Source organism: Dendropsophus ebraccatus, chromosome 4, assembly GCF_027789765.1.
Source record: "Dendropsophus ebraccatus isolate aDenEbr1 chromosome 4, aDenEbr1.pat, whole genome shotgun sequence".
In the NCBI taxonomy this organism is placed as follows: Eukaryota; Metazoa; Chordata; class Amphibia; order Anura; family Hylidae; genus Dendropsophus; species Dendropsophus ebraccatus.
The window spans coordinates 165,453,368-165,465,021 of record NC_091457.1 but is presented as its reverse complement, the minus strand read 5'-3'; positions in this window follow the sequence as shown (position 1 = coordinate 165,465,021).

Below are 11,654 nucleotides of genomic sequence, written 5' to 3'. Positions count from 1 at the left end.
ATATCAGCCCGATACATTATCATTCATCCCAGTGTTAGGCCGCTCTGTACGGATAAAGTCAATGGGGAATTTTGGGAGTCTCCTTTATGGTTATTATGTCACCTAGCGGCTAATGTAGGTAACATACAGTATATAGAAGGGAGACATGTATACCTGTACTGTGACATCACTGTGTGTATTATCCCTGTACTGTGACATCACTGTGTATTATCCCCCCTGTACTGTGACATCACTGTGTGTATTATCCCTGTACTGTGACATCACTGTGTGTATTATCCTTGTACTATGACATCACTGTGTGTATTATCCCTGTACTGTGACATCACTGTGTGTAGTATCCCTGTACTGTGACATCACTGTGTGTATTATCCCCCCTGTACTGTGACATCACTGTGTGTATTATCCCTGTACTGTGACATCACTGTGTGTATTATCCCTGTACTGTGACATCACTGTGTGTATTATCCCCCCTGTACTGTGACATCACTGTGTGTATTATCATCCCTGTACTGTGACATCACTGTGTGTATTATCCCTGTACTGTGACATCACTGTGTATTATCCCTGTACTGTGACATCACTGTGTGTATTATCCCTGTACTGTGACATCACTGTGTATTATCCCTGTACTGTGACATCACTGTGTGTAGTATCCCCCCTGTACTGTGACATCACTGTGTGTATTATCCCCCCCGTACTGTGACATCACTGTGTGTAGTATCCCTGTACTGTGACATCACTGTGTATTATCCCTGTACTGTGACATCACTGTGTATTATCCCCCCTGTACTGTGACATCACTGTGTGTATTATCCCTGTACTGTGACATCACTGTGTGTATTATCCCTGTACTGTGACATCACTGTGTGTAATATCCCTGTACTGTGACATCACTGTGTGTAATATCCCTGTACTGTGACATCACTGTGTGTATTATCCCTGTACTGTGACATCACTGTGTGTATTATCCCTGTACTGTGACATCACTGTGTGTATTATCCCCCCTGTACTGTGACATCACTGTGTGTATTATCCCTGTACTGTGACATCACTGTGTGTATTATCCCTATACTGTGACATCACTGTGTGTATTATCCCTGTACTGTGACATCACTGTGTGTATTATCCCCCCTGTACTGTGACATCACTGTGTGTATTATCCCTGTACTGTGACATCACTGTGTGTATTATCCCCCCTGTACTGTGACATCACTGTGTGTATTATCCCTGTACTGTGACATCACTGTGTATTATCCCTGTACTGTGACATCACTGTGTGTATTATCCCTGTACTGTGACATCACTGTGTGTATTATCCCCCCTGTACTGTGAGATCACTGTGTGTATTATCCCTGTACTGTGACATCACTGTGTGTATTATCCCTGTACTGTGACATCACTGTGTGTATTATCCCTGTACTGTGACATCACTGTTTATTATCCCCCTGTACTGTGACATCACTGTGTGTATTATCCCCCCCGTACTGTGACATCACTGTGTGTAGTATCCCTGTACTGTGACATCACTGTGTATTATCCCTGTACTGTGACATCACTGTGTATTATCCCCCCTGTACTGTGACATCACTGTGTGTATTATCCCTGTACTGTGACATCACTGTGTGTATTATCCCTGTACTGTGACATCACTGTGTGTATTATCCCTGTACTGTGACATCACTGTGTGTAATATCCCTGTACTGTGACATCACTGTGTGTATTATCCCTGTACTGTGACATCACTGTGTGTATTATCCCTGTACTGTGACATCACTGTGTGTATTATCCCTGTACTGTGACATCACTGTGTGTATTATCCCTGTACTGTGACATCACTGTGTGTAATATCCCCCCTGTACTGTGACATCACTGTGTATTATCCCTGTACTGTGACATCACTGTGTGTATTATCCCTGTACTGTGACATCACTGTGTATTATCCCTGTACTGTGACATCACTGTGTATTATCCCTGTACTGTGACATCACTGTGTGTATTATCCCTGTGCTGTGACATCACTGTGTGTATTATCCCTGTACTATGACATCACTGTGTTTGCTGTGGTCTCTGTGGTCACGTGTTGCACCCCAGGACCGCGGTATAAATGTCGCCTCCAGACGCTGTAACTATATAACGTTCCTGTAATCCGGAAATGACAAATTCTTCTTAACTAAACTTTTCCTTCTCTTCGGGTTTGATCTCCGCCTTGTTTCTCTTGTTTTATTGCACAGTTAGGAAACATGTAATAACGTCTCACGTTTCGTCTCTTTAGCGGTCGCATAAGTGTAATATTAATCTGTATTACACCGGTCATATAACACTTGGCTGGTATCGGACAGAGCGGCCATTGTCTGCGCTCATCTTCACAGGAGACCAGACCAGACAAGTCATAAAAGTCAGAACTTCTAAAATAAAATGTGAAGTCAGCAGGGGAGCTGCGTACTGTGTGTGATGAATGGTGTCTGGGCCTCCAGGAGATCACAGGTACAAGGGATAGACAGGAAGGAGGCCACAGGGACCCCTATACAGGGACTGCACAGACATCAAAACAGCAAAACTACTGTCACCGTGACTGATACAAAGGACTTCTATATTTGTATATTGCAAAAATAGTATCTGATCCCCCACTGCCGACCACCTATACAGAATGGAGCGTTGTGTAATATTACTGGTCGGTAACGTCATCGGTGAGAGAAAGAATCTATAGAACATTCCAGATAATCACATACATAATTATTCACCGTTTTGCTACAGGAAATAAGGATTTGATCACCTACAAGCAGGAATTCTGCTTCATCTCATTACCTATATAATCACCTGTCCTCACACTCATCACACTCCAACCCCTTTATTATGGCCAAGTGTGGTGTCCCACCGCTATTGGATATACCCTTTGTAAAAGCCTGTACTTTTTAGGTGTAAGTGGTGATGAAGTAGTACCAGAATTTCGCCACAAGATGTCGTTATTGCAAGTATGTATATTCAGTTTTTGCGCAGCTGTAGTACTTAAGGGGTTATTGTTTGTTTGTGTGTGACATAGATCTGTACGCCAATAGGAGTTCTCTCTTCTTCTCACCTATCATCTCTCTCTTTACTTCTCACATACACACTCCTCACCCACTCACAGCACACCTTACAGGGGCTGTAGGAAGAAAGTCACAGGGGTAGAGGAAGTGTAGTGTCTTTTGTCTTTGGACTCTGTAGAGGAAGGACACCAGCAAGAACGCTCTCTACAGCGGTCCAATTGGGCCCGGGCCCCTGCCAGGTCCCCAGTCTAAGTTGTGCTCTAGACACTGAACACATGTACCTCTACGTTGTTTCTTCTCAAGTAACTCCACCCAACACTATGCAGTGTTAAACCTTCACTGGAGAGGACAAGTCAGGGATCATCCTAACCCACGCCGTGGACAAGGAGAGAAACAGGACAGGACAGTATCCATAAGAAAGTAAGAAACTGGTCCGGATAGAGCAAAGTTGCTAGAAGCCTATGAACTCTATCTTGCAGCACGGGTGTAAGCAGGGAACACTCATCAACCGCTCATCCCAAGTAACAAGGAATGGGGCTTGTGTCACCCTCTAGGACGGGTCACTCAACACTGGTGGGCAATAGGTGGTGCAAAGACCAAAGAATCAAAACACAGGCACAAGTATTGTCTCTCTTCTCAAGTATTCTTCTATTTCTACCTGTAAAGTTCCGGCAGAGCATAGTACTACTTTTGTTGGGACTCTCTCGACATCCTCCTCTCTACTCTTCTAATCCTTTCTTCTACTTCTCAGCACGCAGCTCAGTCAGTACGGCTGTACCACTCTTTCTACTCTCAATACAGATCTGGATCCTAAAGTATTAAGTATCTTATCAAGTGTAAAGTATTGTATCAAGACAAAGTTGTATTATCTGCTGCCTACCTCAAGTATTTTCAGAGTAAATAAGATTATATTTATGCTAAAGAGACTCTGTGATTCCTCCTTCAAGCACCGACACAGCACACACAAACTCCTTGGGTCATCTCCCCTTTCTGTGGGTGGCAGTGCCAATAGTCCGAGTGGGTCACTTTTCCACTCCGCACCACCGTGATAAGTACCCAAGGGACCCCGCAACAACCCGGCAGGTCACTGACCACAGGGGAATGAGGTATAGCCGGCCCCTTAAAATAAAAGCAGGTGTGCCACCATACCTGTGTGTCCAACCTGCACTGGTGTCACAACATAACATCACTGGGCACGACTATATCTCGGCCAACCACCATAGAACTGGCATCACACCTAACCATCTGGCAAGTGACCGGCCGGTGGGGCCATGTATGACCAGTTACAACCTTCTTCCCTCAGTAAGAGCAGTGAAGATGGGTGGTGGCTGGGTCTTCCTGCTGACAGTGACCTGGAACACAGCCAGGACAACTAAGGAGAAGACACACAGCCGGGACAACTAAGGGGGAGACACACAGCCGGGACAACTAAGGAGGAGACCCACAGCCGGGACAACTAAGGAGGAGACACACAGCCGGGACAACTAAGGAGGAGACCCACAGCCGGGACAACTAAGGAGGAGACCCACAGCCGGGACAACTAAGAAGGAGACATACAGCCGGGACAACTAAGGAGGAAACACACAGCCGGGACAACTAAGGAGGAAACACACAGCTGGGACAACTAAGGAGACCCACAGCTGGGACAACTAAGGAGGAAACCCACAGCTGGGACAACTAAGGGGGAGACCCCCAGCTGGGACAACTAAGGAGGAAACCCACAGCCGGGACAACTAGGGAGGAGACACCCAGCCGGGACAACTAAGGAGGAAACACACAGCCGGGACAACTAAGAAGGAAACACACAGCCGGGACAACTAAGGAGGAGACACACAGCGGGGACAACTAAGGAGGAGACCCACAGCCGGGACAACTAAGGAGGAGACACACAGCCGGGACAACTAAGGAGGAGACACACAGCTGGGACAACTAAGGAGGAGACACACAGCCGGGACAACTAAGGAGGAAACACACAGCCAGGACAACTAGGGAGGAGACACACAGCCGGGACAACTAAGGAGGAAACCAACAGCCGGGACAACTAAGGAGGAGACCCCCAGCCGGGACAACTAAGGAGGAAACACACAGCCGGGACAACTAAGAAGGAAACACACAGCCGGGACAACTAAGGAGGGAACACACAGCCGGGACAACTAAGGAGGAGACCCACAGCCGGGACAACTAAGGAGGAAACACACAGCCAGGACAACTAAGGAGGAGACACACAGCCGGGACAACTAAGGAGGAGACCCACAGCCGGGACAACTAAGGAGGAGACACACAGCGGGGACAACTAAGGAGGAGACCCACAGCCGGGACAACTAAGGAGGAGACACACAGCCGGGACAACTAAGGAGGAGACACACAGCTGGGACAACTAAGGAGGAGACACACAGCCGGGACAACTAAGGAGGAAACACACAGCCAGGACAACTAGGGAGGAGACACCCAGCCGGGACAACTAAGGAGGAAACACACAGCCGGGACAACTAAGAAGGAAACACACAGCCGGGACAACTAAGGAGGGAACACACAGCCGGGACAACTAAGGAGGAGACCCACAGCCGGGACAACTAAGGAGGAAACACACAGCCAGGACAACTAAGGAGGAGACACACAGCCGGGACACCTCTGGCTGTGAAAGATCGCCACCCCTGACAGTGAGGTGATGATCTGAACCTGAAGACTTATTCCTTACAGATGGTGACTGTGTTATCACTAGTAATGAGACAGTGAGAAGACTCTGACCCGTCTCTTCTCCATCCCGGGATATGTTAGTGCTTTTCCCATATACTGGTGGGGAGCGGCTCTTCTTATTAGTTTCTCTGTCCGTTGCTCCGGGACGGGTGAGAAATGCAAAGAAAACACGGACATCTCCACAGACGCTTATTGCCGCCTCGATCCGAGCACTTTGCTTCCTGTACAAATATATTTATCCAGCGCCATTATTTATTCAGGGATTTTTTAGGCCTCGTGTGTGTGGACTTGTGGTCAGAGATCGGCTGCGCCTCCCGCTACACCATGCCAGAGATTTCTCCTGCTTTATATGTGAACAATGGAACGTTATGTGCAAAATAAAGTAAAACCTAACAGACTGTTTTTTTACGTATACAAAAGTTTGGTTGATCAAGTTTTTGTGCATTAAAATTAAACATACTAGAGAAGATCATAATAATAAAAATAATGATAGGTAAAAGATAGAAAAAAAAATAAAGAGAACAAAACTACACTGCATGTGAACATAAAGAAAAGTTGGCTATAAAACGACGCCAGGGCAGGAGGGGAGTATCGCCGCGCAAAAACAGAAGAATCGTACATGATAAATCTGGCTTATAAAGTAGCTGACATGAAACCTCGGCCCCGCCACGCCCCTATGGGCAGAAAAAAATTTAAAAGAAGCTGCCGGCATAAACTTTAAAAAATCACACAAATATCTTCATAAATGCTGCCTAAAAACACCAAACAAGCGAAAATAATAGCGCAAGAGAATGATCAATGTGGCCCACAGACCTTGGTTCTGGACATTGATCTTCCTAATAACCTCCCCTCGCCCTCCTCCTCCTCCTCTTCCTCCTCCGTTCCTGAGAATCTCAGGATTTCACACTCAGCAATAGTTCGACCACTGACTCAGCATTTCCCGCGCTCCTCGCACCTTACAAATCTGCGCCTGCCGGCTGGGTGACTGATCGTACAACATTATGGGGCACATTCATCATTCTTTTTGCGCTGTCATTTTGGCTGATTTGGTGTTTTTGTGTATAAACTTTTAAGCAATATTTATCTAGGTATTTGCGCTATTTTTGAGCAGGTTTACGCTGAGCCTTTTTAAAAACATTTTTTCATTTTAGTGCAGAGAAATACACAGCAGTCTCCATTCCTACCCTGGCGCATTTTTTTTTTGCCAATTTTTTTGTTCGGCTGTGTTCACACTGCATCTTTGCAATTAGTTTTTTTCATCCATTTCATACAAAAAAAAAACAAAAATGGATAAAAAAAAAAGGATGCATCTGTTTTTTCATTGACTTCTTTTGTAAAAAAAAAAAACAGATCAAAATGCATCCTTTTTTTAGTGTACACAAAAACGCAGTTGTCCACTAAAAAAAAAAACGTTTTGATCGTTTTTTTTTTTTTAAATAATGGAAGTCAATGGTAAAACAGATGAAAACACATACACACAAATGCATTCATGTTTTCAAGATTGCAAAACAGTGTGAACCCAGCCTTAGTCAAAAATGCACCAGATTCATCATGTCCCATGCCCTAATGACTTTGAGCAAGGTCTCTAAGTTTTGGCGCAGCATGGAAAAATACACAAGTACAAAAGAAAATTGCGCGATGATAAATGTATCCCTATGTGTCTTCCTCAATCGTCTCCCATACACGGCCGCCGGATTCTGTGTCCTTTCCGGCGTGGACTCTTCCTGTTTCGGTGCACGATCCTGTACAATATCAGTGAACACTATTGTACTATATGGGGTTACAGCACAGAAAGGGTTAACATATATTAGAAAGTTATTTGGAGTCCAGGGGAAGGTTCTGTCCGTGCGGGGAATGAGATGGTAAATAATGGAGCAGGGATACAATGGATGTGATGGCCGAGGGAACAATGCCGGGAAGCTGAATAGGGTTGTCGGTCAGAGAATAGGAAAAGTCATGTGAAACCAAAGGGAAACAAAGTGACAGGAAACAACATATAAATGTGATTAAAACGCTGAGGTGAGGTCCGAGGAGAGCGGTGACCAGGTCTGGAGGAGACCCCGGGGCCCTGGGGCATGGGAATCAGGGAGATTAATGGGTGGCGGCTGCTCCTATAACCCGCTCTGAGGTGCGGCACTGAACACATAGCTATGGAAAGCTTGTTGTTTTATCCAGACAACTCCTGGTTATACTTTCTTCTGGGGCGTGTAGAAGACACGTTATATGTGTTCATGTTACATATCTCCCATCTGTCTCATCAGCATGAAAAGCATACATATATATATATACACCATAGTGTTCCTATAGGTTTCTATTAGGGAGGGTAATGGCACGCAGCCATGGCCACTACCCCCTACCTGTTCTGCACTGAGCTCTGATCATCTCCCTTTCTCTCAGTTTCTGGCAGCTTATCCTGCTCTGAGCCGGCCTCCTGGAGGATTGGGCTCCACCTAGTGGCAGGCATGTATCTGTACACCTATATTTATTAACTCAGCCCACAGGTTCTGGAGTTTTCTGGCATGTTCTCCACCTCCTCACCTCTTTGCTTAGTTTGTCAGTCAGTCAGCAACCACGTTTGTGCTCCATGGCTCTCCGCCACTTCCTAGCCATCTTCTAAAAATTTGGATCTACAGCCTGTCCTAGTTCCAGCTCAGCTTCAGTCTGAACTATGTCCTAATGTTGCCTCCTGTACTTTTACCACAGAGGAAGTGTCACGGCTGCGGCGGCGTCCCGTGCTCCAGGCCACCGCCGCAACTCCTCCTCCAACGCCTCCTAGGATTTGCCAACTACTATACCTCCCGATCGTCTAGTGCCAGTCGCCACCTCTACTCTTCAGAGAATGCCTCCCGGAAAGACCTATGTGCGCCCTGCACTTCGAAGACGAATTTTGAAGTGGGGTCATTCCTCTTTGGTGGCCGGGCATTCGGGAGCTCTAAAGACCAGGCAACTGATCTCCTGCCACTATTGGTGGCCCAGCTTACTCCAAGATGTCAAGGACTTTGTGGCTTCCTGTACTATCTGTGCCAGGAACAAGTCCTCCCGTCTAAGACCTACCAGCCTACTACAGCCCTTGCCAGTTCCAGACCGTCCCTGGTGCCATATAGGCATGGACTTTGTCACAGACTTGCCTCCATCTGCGGGTAACACTATCATTTGGGTTGTTATAGACCGCTTCTCCAAAATGTCTCACTTCGTGGCTCTTCCTGGACTACCATCCGCTCCTCGTTTGGCCCAGTTGTTCTTTCATCATATTTTCCGCCTACATGGCCTTCCTCTTCATATTGTGTCAGACAAAGGCTCACAATTTGTCTCCAGATTCTGGTATGCTCTCTGTTCACAACTCAATCAAGTCCTTGGCAATTATCTACGACACTTCGTCTCTGCTTGCCAGGACAACTGGTCCAGTCTGCTTCCATGGGCAGAATTTTCATCAAGTTCCACAGGCAAGTCACCCTTCTATGTGGTCTATGGTCGTCACCCTCGTCCTCCTCTACCTCTCTCCTCGTCCTCCGAGGTTCCAGCCGTCGAAGAACTGGTGTCAGACCTTCAGTCCATCTGGGGACAGACGCGGCAGTCCTTGCTCAAGGCTTCCGACCGCATGAAGGTCCAGGCGGATAAGAGGAGAAGACCTGCTACAAGCTTTTCCCCTGGTGACAAAGTTTGGCTTTCGGCCAAATATATCCGGCTCAAAATTCCCAGCTACAAATTGGGGCCTCGCTTCCTCGGACCTTTTTCTGTGCTAAAATGCATCAACCCAGTCACCTACAGACTCCGTCTACCCCCTACTATGTGGATCCCGAACTCCTTCTACGTCTCCCTCTTAAAGCCAGTGGTCCTCTCCAGTAAATCCCCGGTTACTTCTCCTCAAGCTGTCTCGGACGATGTCTATGTTGTTAAAGATATCCTGGCTATGAAGACGGTCAGAAGAAAATGATTTTTTCTAGTGGACTGGAGAGGTTTTGGTCCTGAGGAGAGATCCTGGAAACCCGAGACTAACATCCTGGACCAAGATCTTATCAAGAGATTCCTGCAGGCAAGAAAGAGGGGGAGGCCAAAGGAGGGGGGGTACTGTCACGGCTGCGGCGGCGTCCCGCGCTCCGGGCCGCCGCCGCCGCAACTCCTCCTCCCCGCGGGCAGCCGCCGGTGTCCCAGCACCGGGACCCGGTGCTGCTGCTAGTTCGGCCCCTGGGGGCGCCTCACCTTCCTCCGCTCCTGTCTCCCACTGTGCCGGCCGGCGTGCGCGTCCCCGCCTCCTAGACTGAATCACTCCCTATAATCATACACTGAATCACTCCCTATAAATACCAGCATGCCCTGTCCCTCGTGTTGGAGCCTCTACATGCTTCCCATAGCGTTTGGCCCAGCTCCCTGTTGTTCCTGACCTCAGTCCTTGTTCCTTGTTCCTGTCCGCTGACCCGGTCCCTAGTCCATGTCCGCTGCCTTCCTATTGTTCCTGAGTACTGTCGGCCACCTGGGATTACGCCTACAGCCCTCTGCCTGCACTATCTCCTGCCTACTGCTCCTGCCACGCCTCGCCTGCCGTCACTAGCAACCAAGCCAGGGATAGGTACCTGGGGGTCGCCTGCCGCAGCAAGTCCGTCCCGCCTTGCGGCGGGCTCTGGTGAAAACCAGCGGCCCCTTAGACTCCACTCCCTGGTGAGGTTAGTGCCATCGCTAGTGACGGTTCAGTGGATCTACGACTCCAGGCGGTACAGGAAGAGTACCTAGTCCCTGACTCCAGAGGGTAGATACTGCCTGGTGAAAACCTGGGGCTCCTTAGACTCCGCTCCTCAGGGAAGGAACTCCAGCACTCCTTGGTGATCCAGGGGATCCACCTCCTCGGGCTTGGACCATTCATTACAGGGAGGGCTCTAAGAACTGCCCACCCACAGACCTGCTAACAAGCCATGCATTAAAGGGGTATTCCTACTTAAGGGGTATTCCTACGCACTGACGAGCGCTGGAGAGACATTGCTGCAGAGCGCTGCCCTGATATTCATTAGACGGGGCACCGAACCTCCTCATTAGCACATGGAGTAAACTGAAAAGTCCAAGAAAACGGTGCCCAGGATCCAGGTAAGCCACTTCCCTTTATCCTTAGTGCCCGTGCTCTGTAGGGATGTATCTGTCAGTTAGATTCTTCTAAACTGCTGATAGTTTCCCTTGAAAAACATTTTCTGATGCTGGAATACCCCTTTAATTTCTCATTGGATTCCATTAATTCACCTTCCTTTTATCTTCCCGGTCACATGCGGCTGCAGTCACATCTAATATCAATAAGGAAACTTTAACAAGGTTATTGGTTTTTTTTAATACAGAATTGTTATATTCACACTCCGTAGATGTAAGGCGGGTGACTATACCGTAGATTATAATGATTACCGGCCCTTCTGTAGAACATCGCACAACAATAAATCTGCCCCGGTGGATGATCACACTTCACAGCATCGAGAATTTAGGTTTCATCCGGCCCAGACGCTCAATTCTAAAGAACAAATAGAAAAAAATAAATAAAATGAAATGAAATCTCCGCCGGTGTCTTGTCAGTAGAGTAATGTCTGCCAGCTGGAAGTGCGACTCCTGGAAACACAATAGATCAGGGTAATAAGCCGCATCCAAAATTAAAACTGCCGACTTCTGGTTTATTAACCTTTCTGAGAAAAGACTTTTATATGTTACTTGAGATCGACCGAGAAGTTATAAAACGTGAAGGAAAGAGGAGGCACAAAACGTGAAAAAAGAGAGCAGGAAATCATAAAACGGGAGGAAAGTAAAAGGAGCAGAAAGAATAGAAAAAAAAAACAAAAATAAAGAGATGGTATTGAATCTGGTGTTGACGTGTTTCTTCTGGTCTATCGCCTTTTGTACATGTTCACGTCTTACTCTTCATGTCAATCAAAAAGGATCCAACCTATTTTCAGCGTCTAATAA